At 42.7% G+C, this 22,697-nt stretch overlaps 1 protein-coding gene across 6 annotated transcripts in view; it reads left to right on the top strand.

The window, feature by feature from the left end:
• Positions 1–679: 679 nt before the first annotated feature.
• NCOA1 (nuclear receptor coactivator 1) overlaps positions 680–22,697 on the top strand; it is a 262,449-nt gene continuing 240,431 nt past the window's right edge. For 5 of the 6 annotated variants that reach the window (XM_032790528.2, XM_032790527.2, XM_032790522.2 and 2 more), the window contains exon 1: positions 680–851. The gene's annotated coding sequence lies outside the window, so the exon portion shown is untranslated. The remainder of the gene's footprint in view (positions 852–22,697) is intronic. The other variant, XM_075063579.1, reaches the window with a different exon arrangement.

Genomic DNA, 22,697 nt, shown 5'->3' with positions numbered 1-22,697 from the left:
ATACTATATACATAACTTGGTACCAAGTAAGGGAGGAAAAAAAAAGGAAGATGCTAAGCAAACAGAATGTTACAGAAATTAGAATACAAATACCGCACTCCAGGCGCAGCTGACCAGCAGTACAGACACTGAGAGCATGACGAATTGATGGGAATTAATCCCACCCGACCGAGCCAGCTAAATCCGCAGGAGACCCTTCTAGCTGGAAGGAGGATCCAAGTCTTCCAGCTAACATGCGGATACTCCTGCAGATCCTGGCGCGAGACATGGTTTTATTCGAAAGCTCTCTTACTCATGTCAGCATCTGATTGGTCCCCAGCTCCTTCGCCTTCCAGGTTCCGAGCTGGAGCCCTCCACGTAAGCAGGATCTGCACACGGCACACTACCCTTATGCACATGGCACGCTGGTATTTTTGCACAAGGCACTAGCCTGACCCTAGGTGACCAGGGAAAAAGAGCGGAAGAATGCACACGGCACTATAATGTTGCACATCACACTACGGTGTTGCACATGGTACCAATGTGACCTTTTGACCGACAATTGGCCATACAGGCGCCATGTTTGAGCATAGGCTTTAGGGCTGCGACACACTTAAGATGCTGAAAGTTGAATCCTGTGTCATTTGGTTTATTGGGAGACAGTAATGTAACCAAAATGTCTGTTTGCCCTTTTTCTCACCAGAATTCAATAATTGATGTTGGTCCCCTGCCGGGAGATTCATTTGAAGACTGCCCATGGACGATCGATGCTTGTGTTTGCTGAAGTTCTAGGATTCTTTTGTTTTACTGTTTAATTTACTGAAGAGCCCATTTTTTCCCATGAGTCATCGTCCACCTCTGAAAAGGTAGAGGTAAGTTTTCAGGTTTTTTCTTGTTCTTTCTCCACCTCAGGTGAAAATTGTTTAAATCTGTCAGAGATGGCTTTTGCTGAGGCATCTGTAAATGTGGAACCAGTCATTGGAACTTCTCAAAGCATTCTGTCTCACCTCTGTATCCTAAGGGTTTGCTTTCCATGGATCAGACTGGCAGCCAGTCTGTAGTGCATCAGCAGTTAAAAATTCTGCCTTAGAAGTCCATAAAGGAAAAAATTACAGCAAAACTAGACCAAATTGACTTGGTGTGCTTTAATGATTAGTTACTGCAATTGTAGAGTGAAATGTTGTGAAGGCGAAGACTACAACACGGTTCAAAAAAGAACTAGATAAGTTCATGAAGGATAGATCCATCGATGGCCATTAGCCGGGATTGGCAGGGATGGTGTCCCTAGCCTCTGTTGGCAAGAAGCTGGGAATGAGCGACAGGGGATGAATCACTCGATGATTAACTGTTCTGTTCATTCCCTCTGGGGCATCTGGCATTGGCCACTGTTGGAAGACAGGATACTGGGCTAGACGGACCTTTGTTCTGACCCTGTATGGCCGTTCTTATGTTCTTATGCATAGGCTACATACCCAAGACAGGTATGGTGGCTTTAATTAGTTAATATTACTTTGTGGTTTGACCTGCAGCTTTCAGAGCTTCTCTGTAGAACACTTGAGCTCATAGTGTGTTTCTCAAGTCTCAAGCTTGTGTGTTAAATGTCAGGGACTAAATACGGTCTCTTTATTAAATGCCCAGCTGCATTGCCACAAAACAACACAGTCACATGGTCTTTAGCTGCTTTGAAGCCAGGGGCTTGTCTTTCTGATTTCAAAATGTAAGTGCGGTTGGGCATTTTTTCCCAGAAGAGCCCAGTCTCGTCAGCATTGAAAGCTTGTTCCGGAAGATAGCCCTTTTCTTCTATGATTTTCTTTAATTGTTTGGGGTAGGCTTTTATACATAGAATCTCAGGGTTGGAAGGGACCTCAGGAGGTGATCTAGTCCAACCCCCTGCTCGAATCAGGACCAATCCCCAGACAGATTTTTGCCCCAGATCCCTTAGTGGCCCCCTCAAGGATTGAACTTACAACCCTGGGTATAGCAGGCCAATGCTCAAACCACTGAGCTGTCCCTTTGCTGCCTCTTCATTGGTAGATGCAGCTTCACCAGTAGTCTGCACGTTTTTGAGGTTGAAGCCGTTCCTAAAACTGTTACGCCAGCCTTTGCTGGCTTTGAATTCCTTCTCATCAGAAGGCTGTCCCTCTTTGGCAGGAGGTTTGAACAGCATGTAGAGGCTAAGAGCCTTTTCTTGCAACGTGTTGACATCGATTGGCACACGTTTACAATTGTGACTTCCAGTCATGAGTTTAATGCTTTTTCAGTCTTCACTAAAGTCTTATCACGCACCTGGCTCGTCACCTTAGCAGTTATTGGAGCACTTGATGCCACGTCTTGACGAATTTCTTTTGAATCTTGATAGCACGGATGCTAGATTCGTTGCGGCCATATTTATGCGCCACGTTGGAGACCGACATACTGTCTCTCAAGAAGTCCAACACAGCCAGTTTTAACTCCAGTGTTGGAAAAGGTCGCTGTTTCTTAGTTTGAGCATCAGATGAAGTAGCTGGCTTGCGTTTAGGGGCCATGTTGTACGAAAAATACGTATCTTTAAACACTAGAATCACACTCAGAGCGGTGAGATGCTGACACTATGAGAGGCACACGGGAACTGAGACTGACTGAGGGAACGGCAGATTCACGTCTCCCATCTCACACTCACTCCGGGGCATACGGTCATCAGGTGGAATCACTGGCACTATTTACAGGTATCTTGTTTTTCTTTTTTTTGCCGAGCGCGTATAGTTTAATTCACGTATGTTAAATGCGCATATGATGCGACATGCCTGTATATCCTGTTTGGAGAGTCAGACTTGGATTGTTTTGCATCAATAAAACTGAAGAACATGTCTCCTCTTCATGTCCCTGTTAGAAAAACTCCTCAGAAATATTTATGATTTACTCTAGAAAAGTTACATTATGAATAAAAAGAAATGCCACTTGATAATGTCATTTAGCCACATTGATGGTGTTCTTTGGTGTCAGCTAAAGTTAGAAGTTATCAGGGTTTTTCCATATCCAGCTGATAGGCTTGTCAGCTCTTACTTTTCTTCTTTCAGATGAAATTTGCCCTTGTGCAAAGGGTCAGCAAAAGGCTCTTGTGCCATTGCAAAGACCTCCAAAGGTGATGGAAGTGATGTGTATATATATAATGTGTTATCCTCAGCACATAGATTAATTTAACTCTGAGGTGTTTACAGAAGCTTAACTTGTTTGTTGAATTCTTCAGATGTGGTGACTTCTAATAAACTGTGGCAAAAAGAATTCCTTAATTCCCATTTAAGTCCTCAATTCAGGTGGGAATGAAACTCAGCATCTTACACCAGAGGAGAGCTGTGGAAAGTTTTGAACCGCTTCAGTTTTCCTCCAAAAGGAAATGATGGCTTGTTTTGTATAAGATTCTTACTGTAGGATTGATGCCTAAAGAAAGCACTCAAGTTTCCTTTTGCTTATCTGCAGAAGATATTTCAGATAGCACTGTGCTTTCTGGCTAAGGGTATGGCTACATTAGAAATTTCAAAGCGCTGCCCCGGCAGCGCTGTGAAGTGTGAGTGTAGTCAGAGCCGCAGTGCTGGGAGAGAGCTCTCCCAGCGCTGCTCGTAAACCACATCCCTTATGGGTGTAGCGGCTCCCAGCGCTGCCGCCCTGATTACACTGACACTTTACAGCGCTGCATCTTGCAGCGCTCAGGGGGGTGTTTTTTCACACCCCTGAGCGCGAAAGTTGCAGCGATGTAAAGTGCCAATGTAGCCAAGCCCTAAAGCTTCTCTGAAAAAACATACCAATTTTTTGTTAAAGATCTAAACATGAAGACCATTCTAGCCTGAAATGCTTAAATTGTTCTAAATGGAATTTCTGGTCATCCATTTGCTGAAATAAATAAGTTAATCGGTGATTTGAAGACACAATGTCATTTTTTTGTCAGCCATCAGTGGGAAAAAATTCATATTAAGCAAGGATTTCTAACAGTAAGATTAATTGGAATTAGACTGGACTATTTTGCCAAGAGAGGTTGTTAAGGCAACATTATTAGCAGTGTTTAGGTGTTAACTAGATAAAGACACTTTGATCGTTGTTGAGCTGTGGACTACTGCTGAATCAATGAGAATAATTTGGTTAGCATTGAAGAGACCAACTCTTCTTTTTCATGTTCATATTAAATTAATAGGAATCAGAGTTGACTGTACAACATAGATCACATTAAAGACTAAAAATACTTCAAAGATGGGTGGAGAAACAACTCATGGGACTTCAGAAAAAATGATAGAGAAAACAAACGTGCTAGCAGAATTTTCAGACTTTGGGGAATGGGAGTTATGGGCAAGAATCTTTTCATTTAAAGTAGTTAGTTTTAGTTACACTTATTGGGTTTTGTTCTGTTTCTTAAATTTAATTGTAGCCTTAAAGCCAATGTTTTCAGTGGAGGTGCCTAAAATTGAGTACTCAAGGTAAAAGTGCTCTGACTTATAGAAAGGTGTTGAGCACCCACAGCTTCTGTTGATGTTCGATGCCAATGAAAGTCAAACCACTTAAATACCTAAATAAGCATTTGATTTCTTAACTTGAGGCACTAAAGTTTACAAAATTTATCCAGAATTTTAAGATGTAACTATTGGCCAGTGTATGTGGAACTAATATAACAAAATTACTCCTTTTGGTGTTAGTAACTAGAAACTTCCAGAAGATGGGAAAACTGCAAGCCTCTTCAGATGTTTCAGCAACCTTATTTATAGATAAGGCTCATTTGTAGCTTATAAGTTTCTATAGGGCTGGAAGGGACCTTGAGAAGTCAAGTCCAGCCCTCTAGTAACACGTAGGCTATCTGTGACAGGTGTTTGTCCAACCTGTTCTTAAAAACCTCCAATGCCGGGGATGCCACAGCTACCCTTGGAAGCCTGTTCCATATCTTAACTACCCTTTGAGTTAGATTTTTTTTCCCTAGTATCTAACCAAAATCTGTCTTGCAGCAGATTAAGCCCAGTACTACTTGTTCTACCTTTTAATGGACATGGAGAATAGTGGATCACTAACAGCCCTTAACATATTTGAAAATTGTTATTGGATCCCTCCTCAGTTGTCTTTTCTCAAAACTAAACATGCCCAGTTTTCTTAACCTTTCCCGATAGGTCAGGTTTTCTAAACCTTTTATCCTTTCTGTTGCTCTTTTCTGGATTCTCTGTAATTTATCCACATCTTTTCTAAAATTTGGAGCTCAAAACTGGATACAGTACTCCAGCTGAAGCTTCACCAGTGCTGAGCAGAGTGGAACAGTTACTCCCTGTGTCTTAGATATGACGCTCCTGTTAATACAGCCCAGAAAGATATTAGCCTTATTTTGCAACCACATCGTGCTGTTGACTCATAATTTGTGATTTACTCCAACACTTGCAGTGTAGATATACCCAGAGTGTCACAGCTAAATACAACGTGGAATAGATTGCTTAGCATAAGTAAACATACATTTCAAGGGACAATTAAAGATAAAGTTGCTTGTTAAAAGCTGCCCAGTCATAGGAAGGAAAGGAGGGGAAGAGGTGATGTTGGGGTGGGAGGGTGTTAAATGGGTTATAGATTGTAAGAAGCCATACATCCAGCGTTTCTATTCAGTCCATGATTTTCAGTATCTAGCAAAATTATGAGGTTGGCATATTGGTGAGCTGTCCTAGTTCCCATGGAATGCATATGGTGTATTATCAAACAGTTACAATCCGTACTCAGTGGGGACTATACCTTGAAAGAAACCTTTCCTGAACCCCCTCTGTGACTGGTTTGGTCACAGAGATCACCTTGGGAATTCACCTGATGTGCTGAGATTACCTCTGAGCCCGTTTTCCCTGCCAGTTTGGGATTCCAGAACCCTGCCTTGTTGAGCCAGACATGCTAGCCTGCTGCAATACAGACTCAGGGTCTGGGCCACAACCCAAAGCTGCAGACTTAACTGAAAACAGTTTAGCAGATTACCTGACTCCAGCACCCAGACCCCAGTGGGTCCTAAATAAATCCGTTTTCCTCTGTATAAAGCTTCTACAGGGTAAACTCATAAATTGTCAGCTGTCTATAATACTGATAGAGAGATATGCTTGGCTTTTTGCTCCCCCAGGTATTAATCACTTACTCTGGGTTCATTAATAAGCAAAAGTGATTTTATTAAGAATAAAAAGTAGGATTTAAGTGGTTTCAAGTAATAACAGACAGAACAAAGTAAGTCACCAAGAAAAATAAAGCAAACACATGCAAGTCTAAGCCTAATGCCTTAAGAAACTGATTACAAATAATATCTCATCCTCAGAGATAGTCCAATAAGCTTCTTTCACAGACTAGACGCCTTCCTAGTCTGGGCCCAATCCTTTCCCCGGTACAGTCCTTGTTAATTCCAGTAGACATCTTAGGTGGAAAGCAGGGGCTTTCTCACAGGGCTGGCTCCAGGGTTTTTGCCACCCCAGGCGGCGCCAAAAAAAAAAAAATGGCCGCGACCGGCAGCTGCTTCACCACACCACTTACTTCTTCGGCGGCAATTCAGCAGCCGGTCCTTCCCTCCGAGAGGGACTGAGGGAGCCGCCATGCAAGAGCCCAATGTGCTGCCCCTTCCCCTTGGCCGTCCCAAGCACCTGCTTGCTCAGCTGGTGCCTGGAGCCGGCCCTGCTTTCTCATGATTGGCTGCCCTCTTTGTTCTGTTCCACCCCTTTTATACCATTGGCACAAGGCAGGAATCTTTTGTCTGCACGTGCCTGTTAGAACATATGGTGTACGTCGCCGGTGCACTAAAAGCCCCAACAACTACTAAGTGGATGAAATGAGACTGTCGATTGAACTCAGACAGAAAAACGATAAAAGACAAAAACACCATATCACCTGTGAGTGAACGCTTTTCATAATGCAATCGCTCTCTATATGACTCTCAGTCCTCATCCTCAAAGGAAACTTGAATAACACCCTTAAAAGATGAGCCTGGGAGCTTAAATGCATAACGTTGCTAGATACTAAAAATCTCAGACTGAATAGAAATTCTAGATCAATGGCTTCTTACAACAATCTGTAACCCCCAGATCTCTTTCCCCTCTATGACAGGAGGGGTGTTAATGGTGTTACTTCACCATGAAAAGTCCCTTGAAATAAGTGTGAGGTATTTATGATGAACAATCTGTTCTGCTTTGTATTTAGCTATGACAATGAGTACATTTCCCAGATCTGAAGAAGAGCTCTGTTTAAGCTTGTCTTTCTCATCAACAGAATTTAGTCCAGTAAAAGATATTACCTCACCCGCCTCTTGTGTCTCTAATGTGGGACTGTCAGAGGCCCTAATAAAGTAATGGACACATGCTTTCCCTTGTCTTTCTGTTGCTCCTAATGTACTTATATAACCTCTTCCATAACCCTATGTAACTTTGTTATGTGTTCAAATATTTGTCCAGATCCAAAACTGCTCGTGCTAATTTGCTATTGATGCATGTACAGTAACTCCTCACTTAAAGTTGTCCCACTTAATGTTGTTTCGTTATTACATTGCTGATCAATTAGGGAACATACTCATTTAAAGTTGCGCAATGCTCCACTCTTACTTTGTTTGGCTGCCTGCTTTCTCCACAGCTGGCAGCCTCCCTACGGTTGCCTCTCCCCAGCGCCTCCCACCCGCCAGCAGACTCTGCGGATCAGCGCCTTCCCCCTCCACCCCCCTCCTCCTGCCCGCGGCAATCAGCTGTCTTGTGGCATTTTGAAGGCAGAAGGGAGGGGGGAGGAGGAGGACTCAGCGTGCAGGCTCCCCCTCCCTCCCCTGCCTCCCAAACTTGGCAAGCCAGCTGATTGCCCCAGGGAGCGGGGAGGAGCGATGACTCGGTGCTCAGGCTCCCCCTGCCTCCTGCCGGCAGCAATCAGCTGGCTTGCGGCGTTCGGGAGGCAGGAGAGGGAGGGGGAGCCTGCACGCTGAGTCCTCACTCCTCCCCCCTCTCTCCTGCCTCCAAAACGCCACAAGCCAGCTGATTGCCCTGGGCAGGAGGCAGGGGAGGGAGTGGAGGTGCACTGAGTCCTTGCTCCTTCCGCCTCCCTCCTGCCCAGGGCAATCAGCTGGTTTGCCACGTTCGGGAGGCAGGAGAGGGAGGGGGAGCCTGTGCACCGAGTCCTTGCTCCTTCCCCCTCCCTCCTGCTTCCAAAACGCCGCAAGCCAGCTGATTGCCTTGGGCAGGAGGGAGGCGGGAGGAGCGAGGACTTGGCACACCTCCACTCCCTCTCCTGCCTGCGGCAATTAGTTGGCTTGCAGCATTTTGGAGGCAGGAGGGAGGGGGGAGGAGCAAGGACTTGGTGCACCTCCCCTCTCCCTCCCCTATGCGGCAATCCGCCAGATTGGCATTTAGAAGGGAGGGGAGGGTGGGGGAGGAGCCAGGATGCATTGAGCGAAGTAAAAGGAGAGGAGGTGGGGGGAGGGGAGAAGAGGCCAGTCAAGAGTGGGGGCTTGGGGCAAGAGGTGGAGTGAGCAGGCTGAGGGTTGAACCCCTCCCGCCTCTGGTGCTTGCAGAATAGGAGAAGCTGCCCTGGAACCTAACCCACCCTGTTTACATTAATTCTTATGGGGAAATTGGATTCGCTTAACATTGTTTCACTTAAAGTCGCATTTTTCAGAAACATAACTACAACGTTAAGTGAGGAGTTACTGTAATATAAAACATTACTTGAGGCTGGGAGAGGTTGGCTGAGTTAGGGATGTTTAATCTATGATTCTCTTCAGCCTACTGTATTTGTGTAGAACTTGCTCTGTGGAATGCACAGGATGAACTGTGTGTATATTGGTTTTAGCAAAATCATAATCAGCATCCAGCAAGACCATAAATGATGCTAGAAATATTAGTGTTTTTTCAGTCTGCTGGATAGTCTGTTGTCCTTAAGGAGTTTCTACTTCCTGGGCTAACAAAAAGGATGTATTGTATAACTGAAAACCATATACTTAAATAATCAATCCATATCTTTTCTGGACTTAATGATCCCATACACTTCACATAATGCACTATTTGCTATAAAGGCCCTTCCTGTGGACATTAATAGGATATAAATTGGTACTTATTTCCTTTCCCTTCTCTGTTGCTTCCATCTACATTTGTACAGCTCTATCTTTCACATTAATAATATACTGTTGGTATGTTGTGGGAATTAATTTGATGTCTTACCATTATTGACAGGCTTCTAAAATATGTTCTGTTCCATTCTCCCAGTTACTATAGTGGTGGTGCTAGTTGCAGCTTCTATATTTAATGTTGTAAAACTGCATCCATTACTTGTGTAATGTTCTTGTTACTCCTGACTTTCCAAAAAGCTCATCTTTGGGGTAGTTTTCCCCCGTGCTTAGATTAATTGATTTGGAAAGCTTGAACAAAATCCCTTTAACCCATATTTTAAGTTAGTGGACTCAATGTGGGGAGTGGAGTAGGGAAGTAATTTTTCTCTTTAAATAAATATATCTTTAAAAAAATCTAGCTTTTTTAGGAGAGGGCTGTACTTAAAAAAACAAACCAAAACAAATTTGAATGATGAAACTTGGCATTGACATAGCTTCCATTGAAAATTAGTGTCTTATATCAGTTGGCAAAATATTTGTTTTGATTGAACAAAGTTAGGATCTCCATCAAATCTTTTTTTGAAGAAGAAGAATTAGAGACTGTTTCAAAGGGAAACTTTCGGGTGTGAAATTCTCCAAATATGCTGATATTCTGGTCCAGAACTCTTGGACCTTCCCATAACTCCTTAATGTAAGCCTCATAGCCACAGTCTCGGACTTACTGTCTGCCTCTCAGCCTCTATACTAAGTTTTGTAAATAGGGCCGTGTGTAAATCATGATTTCACAGAGGACACAGAAATCATGACAGTGCCCCCAAACTGTGAACATTAGTCAATTTCAAGGATAGAATGAATTTCAGTCCTTGAAATTGAGTAAGGTTGGTTGTAAAATTCATTTGTGCAAACTGCGTGAAATTCAATATTTTGCCATTTACTTTTGTGAATATTCTTTTTTCCTTTTTTTAATAACATGATTTACACAGTGCCTTATTCATAACAAAAATCCAGTGCACTTGTTATGATATGCAGATCAAGGAAAACAAAATTTTCCCAGAAATAACGTACATAAAATCCACATCCCCCATATGGCAACCAAATGAACTTCCCTGAAAGTAGCCGAACTCCTCTATATCCAGGCTGCTTTTTCCCTGCAATGTGTTACCATAGTTAATTGTTCCAGAATAGTTGTCTCTCTGTGCATTCTCTATAAAGATAACTGAACAAAGTTAATTCAGTATCAAGGCTATCCATGTAAAAAGAAGTGCAATGCAAAAAATTACTGTTGCTGCAGGTAATAAGACTACAAAGTTGTCCACAATATAAATAAATATTAAAACCATTAGGAAGGATGATTTCACCTTGGACAAGTCATTTAATCTCTCTCTCAGTTCTCCATTTGTAAAACTGGAATAATACTTCCTTTTTCCTGTCCTTTGTATTGATTATTTAGAATGTAACCTTTTGGGGGCAGGGATTCTCTTTTGCTGGTTAGCTCAGTTGGACTCTGATTTTGGCTGGAGCCTCTAGGTATTAGCATGCTGCTACAACAAGGAACTACTGGAGTAAGGGAGGGTTGAAGTCCCATCTTTGCTACTATTATTTGGCTGAAGACCTTTTTCTGTACGCCTGGGTTGATGACAATAGCAACAGAAGGATAAAATCTTAAGACCCAAGGCTGCAACTGCCAGGTGTTGTGCTTACTATTGTGCATAAGCTCATAAATACTGTGTTTAAGAATAACTGTGCGTGGGATCAGGCCCTTAATCTGTGCCTGCTGGAAGATTTTGCCATGTTCCCCTCTCCCCCCAGTGAGACACTTAGTGTCCCACTTGTGAATTTATCTCCAGCAACAACTTCTGGGCCCATGATGGGCAATACCAGGCACTGACAGAGGGTGAGGCCCTACTAGCCTGTTCCAAAAATAAGCTGATGACAAATGAGCATGCTCAGAAGTGTTTTTCTGTTGCTGTAACTTTCTGATTATTAGGTTTTGGGGGGATGGTAAATTTAACAAAAAGTTGACTCCTCAGGAAGTAGTACTTGTTCAGTTTAGTGGTGGTTTTTTCATCTGTTTTCAGTTATTAGTGAGCCAAAAAGTCTTATTTGCTGAAAGAATGGGTTTTATTCACTTTCCAGTAACTCTCAAATGACTGGAGGGATTTTCCACAGACTTTCAAAAAAAAATTCACTTCTGGGTTGAGAGCAAGCGTGGGAAATTTCAGCCTCATAGGAGTAACTGTGTTTCAAGATACCATTATTATTTCCCTCATGGTCTTGTGATAAGTTTTTTGTGAATAGTTTTTAGAGACATGTTTGGAGCTTTTTGTCCTCAGAGCGTGGATCTATTGGCCTTTGGAGAAGAACATTACCTATCAGAAGTTCTGCACCTTCAGAAAACAAGTACAAATTGTAATAAACACACTCCCCCAACCACCTTTCCTGCAGGGTTGGGGATCATTGTGTGCTACTGTACTCTGTATGGTTGAAAAAGGATTGTCAGTTAAAGCATTTGCTGGCTGTTTTGACTCCACAGTGGGTAACTGATTCCTGTAACTGTACGGCCCACCTGTCAATTGGGAATGTTGATTTAATAATCCCAGAGTAATGTTTTTTATATCTACTACTTTGCAAGAATTACAGGTAAATAATTTTCTTCACTTCATGTTTAGTTTTAGAATTTCACCCAACTGAAGGGGTTATGGAGCCTAATTTAAGGGTGTCCAGTTTGTAAATTAATTCCAGTTCTGCAGTTTCTTGTTGGAGTCTGTTTTTGAATTTTTTTTTTTTTAAGAATTGCGACTTTTAGGTCTGTAATTGAGTGACCAGGGACGTTGAAGTGTTCTCTGACTGGTTTTTGAATGTTACAATTCTTGACATCTATTTGTGTCTGTTTATTCTTTTGCGTAGAGACTGTCCTATTTGGCCAATGTACGTGGCAGAGGGGCATTGCTGGCACATGATGGCATATATCGCATTGGTAGATGTGCAAGTGAATGAGCCTCTGATGGTGTGGCTAATGTAATTAGGTCCTATGATGGTGTCCATTGAATGGATATGTGTACAGAGTTGGCAACGGACTTTGTTGCAAGGATAGGTTCCTGGGTTAGTGTTTTTGTTGTGTGGTGTGTGGTTGCTGGTGAGTATTTGCTTCAGGTTGGTGGGCTGTCTGTAAGTGAGGACTGGCCTGTCTCCCAAGATCTGTGAGAGTGAGGGATTGTCCTTCAGGATAGGTTGTAGATTCTTGATGATGCGCTGGAGAGGTTTTAGTTGGGCGCTGAAGGTAATGGCTAGTGGCCTTCTGTTGCTTTCTTTGTTGGGCCTGTCCTGTAGTAGGTGACTTCTGGGTATTCTTCTAGCTTTGTCAATCTGTTTCTTCACTTCCACAGGTGGGTATTGTAGTTTTAAGAACGTTTGATAGAGATAAGTGTTTGTCTCTGAGGGATTGGAGCAAATGCAGTTGTATCTTAGAGGTTGGCTGTGGACAATTGTGTGATATGGTCTGGGTGAAAGCTGGAGGCATGTCGATAAGTGTAGCGGTGAGTAGGTTTCCTGGGATTAGCGCTATTTCTGGGTGAAATTCTCCCCATGCAGGGGACCAGAACAAGGCCAATGCTTGTCCACCACTTAGTGCCCCACTTAAGTGTAATGTAAGTGGTACATAAGAATTTGTGCGGGCTCTCTGAATAGAGATGACTTTCACCTGCAATTACTGGGAGCAATATCATGGCTGATGAACCCAGAACTTTGAAGACTTGTATGTTTATAGGGTAGTTTGTTTGAAATGACTTTCTCCCATTTATTTTAAAAAAATGAGTTGATTAATAATCAACTCCTGTATTTCCATCATGTACGCTCCCTGGGTTTACTATACTTTACATGTTTGAGCTTAAGAGAGCCCTTCTCTGTTGCCAATAGCCAATGAGATACTGGGAATAGTTAGTAAACTTCTGGTAGTGTCTTTAATAAAGAACCTTAGCCTCCCCTTGTAGATTTCAAAGAATTCTCATGAGGTTAACGAAAGCGTTAGCTTCAGTGTGTTGATTTTTTTGGTCCCCCTTTACCTTGTTATGCTAGAGTTCTTTTAGAGAATGGAAGGCATACTCTTATATAATAGCGCTATCGCAAACCCTGGCTGTGGATGTGCTGCATGCAAATGTACATTTAAAATATATTTTGAGAAGTTGAAAATGAATTTCAGAATCAAAAGAAAATTGCCCCTCTTGCGTGCTATAATTCATATCAAAATGTCACTGGGGAGAGAAACACATTCTTTTAGAAGAGTGAATAGTTAGCTGAGAGGGGAACTGAGTTTACCTGTGGGGAAATAGAATATCTCCCTACCACCCGCAACCCAATTTGTGAAGAGTGAAAAGTAGACTAATGAGTAAATTTTAACAATAAAGTAACAGCATATCAGACGGATGATGGATCTTTTAACATTACAAGTAAAGCCATAGATTTATGCACTTAAGAGCAATTTCCATACAGCTCTGAATATAATAAATGAAGGGAAAATCATTTCTTTAGATGTTTGAATAAAATTCTGAAAGTGGCAGGAATAAATTAGAAACGAGACTTTAAAAACTCTTATCTCTGTAATAGTGACAGTTTTGGAAAAAGAAAATATATAAAGTTCCATGTTTCGTTTTGAAGATTTTTAAGAGATTAATGGAGCCTCAAAAATTCTGCAGAGATGTTGTAAACATTTATACGGGCAGTTCAAGAGCAGCAACAACAAAACAATTAAAATAGGGTAAAATGTTTGTATGCAAGAAAAAACTATTCAGAAATGTAAAAGCAGCAGAGAATCTTGTGGCACCTTATAGACTAACAGACGTTTTGGAGCATGAGCTTTCGTGGGTGAATACCCACTTCGTCAGATGTATGTAGTGGAAATTTCCAGAAGCAGGTATATATATGCAGGCAAGCTAGAGATAATGAGGTTAGTTCAATCAGGGAGGATGAGGCCCTGTTCTAGCAGTCCTCATCCTCCCTGATTGAACCTTGTTATCTCTAGCTTGCTTGCATATATATACCTGCCCCTGGAAATTTCCACTACATGCATCCGACGAAGTGGGTATTCACCCACGAAAGCTCATGCTCCAAAACGTCTGTTAGCCTGTAAGGTGCCACAGGATTCTTTGCTGCTTTTAGAGATCCAGACTAACACAGCTACCCCTCTGATACTGTTCAGGAATGTGAGAAATGTCAAAATGAAATCCAACAGCATTATTAACTGTTAATTGTACAGAAGTATCAAACTGGGAATTTAAATGAGTGGAATCTGCATATTGTCTTCTAAAAACTGGTGACTGGAAAAAGAAACCAAAAACCAGTGTACTGATGCCATATGGTTAATGGTGCTCAGACACTTTGATGAGCACTATAGAGGTATCTGAAGAAACTTGAGGGAGAAACCCCTGTTAATAAGGTAGACATACCGCTGCTGACAGTTGCTGAAGGAAAATTAAAATATTTTGAGTCGCAAAGGCACATAAAAAATAAAACCCATGAATCACTGCCATCATTGCATATAAACAACTCTTTTGTAGCAGGATAAAATATTGTGTTTAACAATCACATAAGTGGACTGCAGTCTAGCTTAATCAAATTAATTCCTACTAGAAAGACTTTATTATGGCATAAAGTGATCAGACAATTTCACTGCATGTTCCTCACTGGTAGCCAATTTTAGTTCTGTTTGGAAATCTCAGAGGAAGCCTAAACCATCCAGATAAAATAGCCTTGGAAGGCAGAACAATATCCTAGGGTGGCACCAATGCCAGAATTCTGTTCCAGGATGTCAGTATTCCCTGGTCTGTGATGTTGCTTTATATCACCTAGGCTCCAGTTCTTTTCTTCACGGCCTCAACTAAGCTGCTGCAAAGCTGCTCCTGCAACCTTGACATCATTTAGGCTTTGCAGGGACTATCCTCAACCCTCACATCTTCCTGTTTGGAAAGGTTGGCTTCCCATGAGAGAATCTAAAACTGCCGACCAGTTCAAGTTACATCTGAGAAAGTTTAACAGAGCCTAATTGCTGCTTCATCCGGGTGCCACAAACCCAGATCATATCTCCTGACTTCTTAAAAAGAGACTTTGGTGTAAGTCAGGAATAACTCCAGTGAACTCAGTGGTGCTACGCTGATGTAAAACAAGTACAAGTCGAAACACTCTTCAACCATTCAACCATTTTAAGGTACCCTAGCTATTCGGTCTTATTTGCTTTTGAGGCTTACTGTAATTATTTGTCCGTGTGTGTTCATTAAATTAAAGACTGGAATAAAGCATCAGAGTATTGCCAACTATAATCTGACATGGATTCTTTTAGAAAGACAAGGTGGATGAGGTAATACCTTTTTACTGGACCAACTTCTGTTGGTGAGAGAGACAAGCTTTTGAGTGTACACAGAGCTGCTCTTCAGGTCTGGGAAATGCACTCAGTGTCACAGCTAAACAGGAGGTGGAACAGATTGTTTTACTGCCCTCGCTCTGTCTCTCTACTGCAGAGGTGGGCAAACTACGGCCCACGGGCCACATCCGGCCCATGGGGCCATCCTGCCTAGCCCCTGTGCTCCTGGCCGGCCCCAGTCACTCCCGTGGTCCACCCCCTCCCCTGCAGCCTCAGCTCACTATGCCAGCAGCGCAGCAGCATGGCTCAGGGGCAGATTTACAAGTGAACACAGGGTGCCCTGGCACGGGCCACCCAACAACAGGGGGATCCAGGGCTGGGCACTTGGGCAGCTCAGCACCAGCGCAACCCCTTGGGGGGGAGGGGCTGCAATGCAGGGGCAGGGCAGCGAGTGGTGGGAATGCGGGCAGAGGGCTCACGAGGAGCACTGGGCGGCTGCAGAGCTAGCTGGAGAGAAGCGACACTTTTTGAAGGGGAAACCACCGCTTCTCTCTGGCTGTGCGGCTGCTCCTGAGTCCTCCGCCCATGTTCGTAGGGCCACATTCTGATAGGGGGTGGGGTCCCAAGGGGGCGGTCAGGAGCAGGAGGCACTGGGAGGGGGCGGTCAGGGGATAGAGGGGGTTGGATAAAGGGTGAGGTCCAGGGAGGCGGTTAGGGGTGGGGATCCCAGGAGGGGGCAGTCAGGGGACAAGGAGTAGGAGGGGTTTGAATAGATCAGGGGTACTGAGGGGGGCAGTCAGAGGGTGGGAAGTGGGAGGGGGCAAATAGGAGGTGGGGGGTCAGCTGTTTGGGGAGGCACAGCCTTCCCTACCCGGCCCTCCATACCGTTTTGGAACCCCGATGTGGCCCTCAGGCCAAAAAGTTTGCCCACCCCTGCTCTACTGGCTACAAGAACATGAGAATCCTTTTGTAATTCTTTTATTATACAGTCTCATCTTCAATCCTCTAAACTATTTTTTTATTTTATGCTGGCCATTCCTTTAAAAAATAAGTAGCCTCAGGTCCAGATAAAACTCAGGTTGGCAGGACCCTAAAATTTGTGATGTTTACCTCTTCATGTAACACAAGAACCAGTGGTCACCCAATGAAATTAATAGGTAGCAGGTTTAAAACAAACTAAAGGAAGTGATCCTTTACACAACACCCAGTCAAACTGTTGAACTCATTGGCAGGGGATGTTGTGATGGCCTAAACTATAATGGGGTTCAAAAAAGTATTAGATAAGTTCATGAAGGATAGGTCCATTGATTAGCCAAGATGGTCAAGGATGCAACCCTGTGCTCTGGGTGGTCTCTAGCCTCTGACTGCCAGAAACTGGGAGATGATGGGGTGGATCACTTGATTGTCTGTTCTGTTCATTCCCTCTGAAGCACCTGGCATTGGCCACTTTCGGAAGACAGGATACTGGGTTAGATGGACCATTGATCTAATGCAGTATGACCATCTTATGTTCTTACATTTGCAGTATTTTCTAAAATATGTACTCTGACAAGCCAACTTTCTTTGCTCTATTTATTTCTGCTTTACCTGCCTTTAGATGGAAACAGCTAGTGTGTGGCAGTTTCCTGTATCGTGTAAAATGGATTGGAGGTTTCTCTAGTTTGTGTAAACACCCCTCTGTATTCTTTGTGGAAATGCCCTGGTGTCATTCCTTGTAGCAACATGCAGTGGTACCTGCAGGGTATCTTTATCCTTTTGACAGCTGCCATGGGATTATTTTTGCTTCTCAAGCAGAAGAACACCACAGTTAAAAAAGACTGTACCAAATGAATGCATGGTCCCCAAAAATACTTCTTTGTTGCAGCTTTGTGTGCATATAAAACAACTCCCTGGATTGGTCTTCAGAGTTACTTGAACCCTTGACCTTCAGCACTGCAGCTCAGAGAGCTCTCTTGCTTGGCCTCAAGGAATAACTCCATTAGGGTTTAGCACTAAGAGGCTTTTATCCATTAGAAGAACAGCAACTAGAGAGGGACAAGACACACACGTTCTCAGTGTGGCTCTTACACATTGGGCCATGACATGGAAGGCACAAGAAGCTTCTCTGTGTGCTCCCTCTATGCACGAACCAGCAACGGTTGTAGCTGTTCTGCTCCCTTGAATGCAAGGACTTCATTCTGTTAGTGCTATTCTGTCACTGAAGCTATTACAGGTTAGTAACGAATAGTCCTAGATTTTTAAGGCCTGAAGGGACCATTGTGATGATTAGTCAGTCTGACAGCCTCCATAACACAGACCAGAGAACATTGCTGTCAGGTCCATAACTTTTTGCTTGAGGTATAGAGTATTTCTTATGTAAAATTACTGCTGGTAAAATTTGTAGGTGAGACACAGATTGGCAAATGATGATGACAGGACAATCGTATAGAGGAATCTGAATTGTTTGGTAAGCTGAGCCCATTCAAACAAAATATTTTTAATACAGTCAAAATGCAAAGTTATATGTGTAAAAATGCGGACTGCAGGCCATGCCTACAGAACAGTGGTCTGTATCCTAGAAACCAGTGACTCTGGAAAGACTCCATGGGTCATAGTAGTTGAACATGAGCTTCCAGGGCAGGGGTTCCCAAATGTGGTGCCCACGGGCACCATGGCACCGGCCTACTGGCTGCTGGATAAGCAGCCACTGAAATGCTGCCGAGAAGTGGCAATGTCAAGAAGCGCTGCTGCCGAATTTCAGTTGGATTTCAGTGGCGATGGCTCTTGACGTTGCTGCTTCATGGCGGCATTTCGGCGGCTGCTTGTCCAGCGGCCGCGGTCCTCGGACACTAGTTGTCCGGTGCCCAGCCCACAGAAAAGGTTGGGGACCACAGTTCTAGGGCAATGCTGTAGCACAAAGGGCTAATGAATGCTTAGATGTATATCCAGGGGAGTATTGAAGAGTAATAGGGAGATGATTTTATGTCTGTCTATGGCATTGCTGAGACTGAAACTGGAATATTGTGTACTGTTCCAGTGTCCACATTTTAAAAAGGATGTTAAAAATTGGAGAGGGAAAAGATACAACAATCATTGGAGGGCTGGAAAAATGCCTTATAGTGAGACTCTTAAAGTGCTCAATCTGTCTAAAAGAAGATTGAGAAGTGACTTGATTAGTGTCTAAGTTCCTTCAAGGGGAGAAGATATTGAATGCAAAAGCGCTCTTTAATCTAGCTGAGAAAGGCATTAACAAGAACACATTCAAATTAGAAATGAGGCACAGATTTTTAACAGTGGGAGTGATTAACCTCTAGAACAAACTGGAAGAGATGCTTTAGTGAAACCCAAGTTATTGGACTCAATAAAGAGGTAACTGAGTGAAATTTAATGGCCTGTGATGTACAGGCGGTCAGACTGTATGATCTAATGATTCATCCTTTCTGACCTTAAATTCTATGAATCTTTTGGAAAGTTGTTCCAGTGCTTAATTACACTCACTGTTAAAAATTAGCACCTTAAACAAATTCAGACTGGAAATGTCTTCTGCTTTCAATCATCGGAACAAACAGTTGGTACAATGACCCCATCCATTGGGGGGGGGAGGGGCGGGGGAGGGCGTGTATTTGAAGTCTGAGTTTTTCCTTTCATGTAATTTCCCAGGCATGCACTGTTGCCTACCTCCTTGTCCTGTTGCTCATGTTTGAAATGGCAGGTGAAGACAGTTCATTGTGATTAGCTGCTCTTGACCTGTCATTTCATGAGGGCACATGTGTTAAGTATTAGGCTCTTATCACTGTGTAGGTATTAATGATCATATAAATAATAAACTATTTCACCAGTATCTAGTGTTAGTGTGTAGTAACCCTGTTTTTTGAATGAGTTGGGCAGAGTAATAATTGCTGAATGTCTTAATCTAAGTCGTTTGGGAAATCATTGAGCATATTAAATGTGAAGAACATAGAAGTCTCCAAACATTAGCAAAGATAAGAGCGTTTGCAGATGAGTAAAGTAACTAAGGGATTAAAAAAACCACTCAGTGCAGTACTTACCCATCTATCCTCAACACCATGTACCATACATAAAGTAAATAATTCCAGTGAAAGATACAAAGATCTTATTAAACATTTTAACTAACTCATCAACAAACTAACAAATATTTAATGAGAGTTACCAAAGTGCCTGTTCAGGCTTCTATAGAATTTTAAGAATGGCATTCACCCACTAATAAATGCTTGAGAGAGGAGATTTGATGAAAGCCAGTTTGTCTATCCAATTTTAAGTATTGGATTTGGGTATAATAGTTTGCTGTTTTCAGTAGTGTAACAAAATCAGCTCTAACTTACATTCTTCTTTTTAACATGTACTCTTTTAGAGAAGTGGACTAAAAGAGAGAGATGAATACAATAATATTTCTAAGAACAAATTACTGAATGGAACAATCACCTTGTGGTTAAGGCACTGGATTAAAACTCGGGAGATCTGGCTTCAAATCCTGGTTCTGCCAAAGATTCTGTGTGACCCTGAGCAAGTCCCTCAATCTTTGTGCATCTGTTCCCCATCTACAAAGTGGGGATACTACTACCTTTTTGTCCACTACTGAACTTTTCTACATTTAGATTGTCAGCTTTTAAGGGCAGGGACAGTTTTAGTATGCATGCCTGTTCAAAGACCAGGTCAGTGGAGTCCTTCCTCTCACTTAGGGCTTGTCTACACTGGCAATTAACAGAGTTGCAACTTCTTTGCTCAGGGGTGTAAAAAACCACACCCCTGAGCGCTGTAAAGTGCCAGTGTAAACAGTGCCCTGGTGCTGGGAGCCACGCCCCTCACTGAGGTGGGTTTTTTTAGAGGACTGGGAGAGCTTTCTTCCAGTGCTGCATCACGACCACACAAGGCACATTAAAGTGCTGCTCTGGCTCTCAGTATTACTACGAATGATACACAAGATTGAAAAGCCTGAGCAGTGAACTAGTAATTCTGGACAAATTCTGCAGTCATTACTTGAAAAACAGTTTTGCTTTAGTCAAAGTTTTGCTCAAGTGAAAGCCTTACAATTTAGAGTTTATTTTGTAGGAAACAGCAACTTTTGGGGGCAGGGACTGTAGTTTAATAAGTCTCTTTAACAGTGTATTAACCAGATTTTGCTCATTACATTCTCTTTCAGGAGACTGTATCAGATATTAAATTGATACTTCACTTACATTATAACTAACCCTGTAAGGAACAGTATGCATGTCTTTTTTTTATGATCACCTTTGTTTTTACAGGGTTTAACCTCAAACAGAAATAAAACTGTTACTTTATATAATGATGTGATAGTATGTAACACAGAAATAGGCGAGATCCCTGCACCAATCAATTTAGTGGTTGAACTTGACATTGAGGGTCCTATAGGCACTTTATTTGGTTGTGTGTGATTTGTACAGAATTCACAAATGTGTGACTTGTAATGCACATATTTTGCTCAAGTTATAAGTTAAGTCTCTGATAATTTAAACTCTGTTGTGAGCTAGTAACATTCTTATTTCTGAACAGTTTATTAAACACGAGCTAATCTTACATTTGAGTTTTATCTTTATTTGTTTTTAATTTTATTTATTAGTGATCTAATACATTGTTAACAGAAGCATTTTTGTACTGCTAGCATTACTGTTCCACAAGTAATAGGTCTGGTGTACGGAGACGTTGTGAAGTATAAACTGGCCTTTGGGATTCCATAATGTTAGAATGGTGGCCATCTAATAAGATAGCAGTATAACAGTTCCCCATCCTCAGTCTGATGGCAATGATTCTTTCCCTGAAAAGTCCAGGAAATGCCACCATATTTCTGGTTAATCCTTTTCTTTCTTCCCTGTAGATCTGACTTGATGGGTTAGCTTTTTTAATAATAGTATTTCCCATACTTTGTGGAACTAGTTAATTGATTTAGGGGAGTCATGTCTCTTCCACCTTGTGATTGTGATTCTTGCTGCGACTAACAAATGGGTAATCAGTTCCTTGTACCTCTCCCACACTGCAGAATTTTCAGGAAAATTCAACAAAAACAGCAAAGGTTTATGTGACAGCTGGCAGCCCATTTCTTTAATGAAGTCCCCAACCGCTTTCCAAAATGTCCTAATTTTTGGACAAGTCCACCATGTGTGAAAAAAATCTACCCAATTTGTTATACTCTCTCCAGTATTTACTCATCCCTGTATGATGTGTTTAACTTTAAGGGGATTTGATATCCTTGGTAGAAGATTTTAGTAGTTCGTCTTCCTTTTATAATGCCCTCTGTGCAGCTTGAGTGTTCTCTTTCCTTACTGTTTTTTGTCCTCCTTTTTATTTGGCAAAGATTGATTATTTTTTTTGTGTGTGCTTAATGGAGCGGAAGCCGATGTTGCTGTGTTCTGTAAGCTGCCATGTTTGTGCATTAGCACTGCTGGTATCAATGAGAGTGTTTGTATAGCTTATGTGAGTGTTAACAGCTGCTTCAAGGCCACTAGGCAGAGCTCCTTTTTGGTGTGTGATACAAAAATGCCAGCTATCATTTTCAGAAGTGTTTGTGTGGAAATCTTTGGTTATTGAGTGGGAACACTGTTAGGATAGAGTTCACCCCTGTGTAGAATCCAGCACTAGGTTTAGGCAAAACTTATGCCCCATATAGATTTAAGTGGTAGATAGACACTGGATTGACTCCCTGCACCAGTGTAAAAATCATCCTTTAGGGCAGTGGTTCCTAAACTTGTTCTGCTGCTTGTGCAGGGAAAGCCCCTGGCGGGCCGGGCTGGTTTGTGTACCTGCCACATCTGCAGGTTCGGTTGATCGTGGCTCCCAGCAGCTTCAGTTTGCTGCTCCAGGCCAATGGGAGCTGTTAGAAGTGGTGCGGGCTGAGCCGCCGCCTGGAACAGTGAACCGCGGCCACTGGGAGCTGTGATCAGCCGAACCTGCAGATGTGGCAGGTACACGAACCGGCCCGGCACACCAGGGGCTTTCCCTGCGCAAGCGGCGGAACAAGTTTGGGAACCACTGCTTTAGGGAATACCCTCCAGATAGTGTTTTCAGTCAGACTATGACATGTTTTATTGCAGGGGTTCTCAAACTGGGGGGTCGGGACCCCTCGGGGGGGTCACAAGGTTATTAGATGGGGGGTCATGAGCTGTCAGACTCCACCCCAAACCCTGCTTTGCCTCCAGCATTTATAATGGTGTTAAATATATTTAAAAGTGTTTTTAATTTATAATGTGGGGGGGGGAGGGGGCAGAGGTGTGTCATAAACAGATAGCTAAGGGTTAATGTTTCTTTTACCTGTAAAGGGTTAACAAAGGGAACCAAACACCTGACCAGAGGACCAATCAGGAAACCGGATTT

Source organism: Chelonoidis abingdonii, chromosome 3 (genome assembly GCF_003597395.2).
Source record: "Chelonoidis abingdonii isolate Lonesome George chromosome 3, CheloAbing_2.0, whole genome shotgun sequence".
NCBI lineage: Eukaryota > Metazoa > Chordata > Testudines > Testudinidae > Chelonoidis > Chelonoidis abingdonii.
The sequence above is the reverse complement of the archived record's forward strand: the minus strand, read 5'-3'. Positions and strand labels throughout refer to the sequence as shown.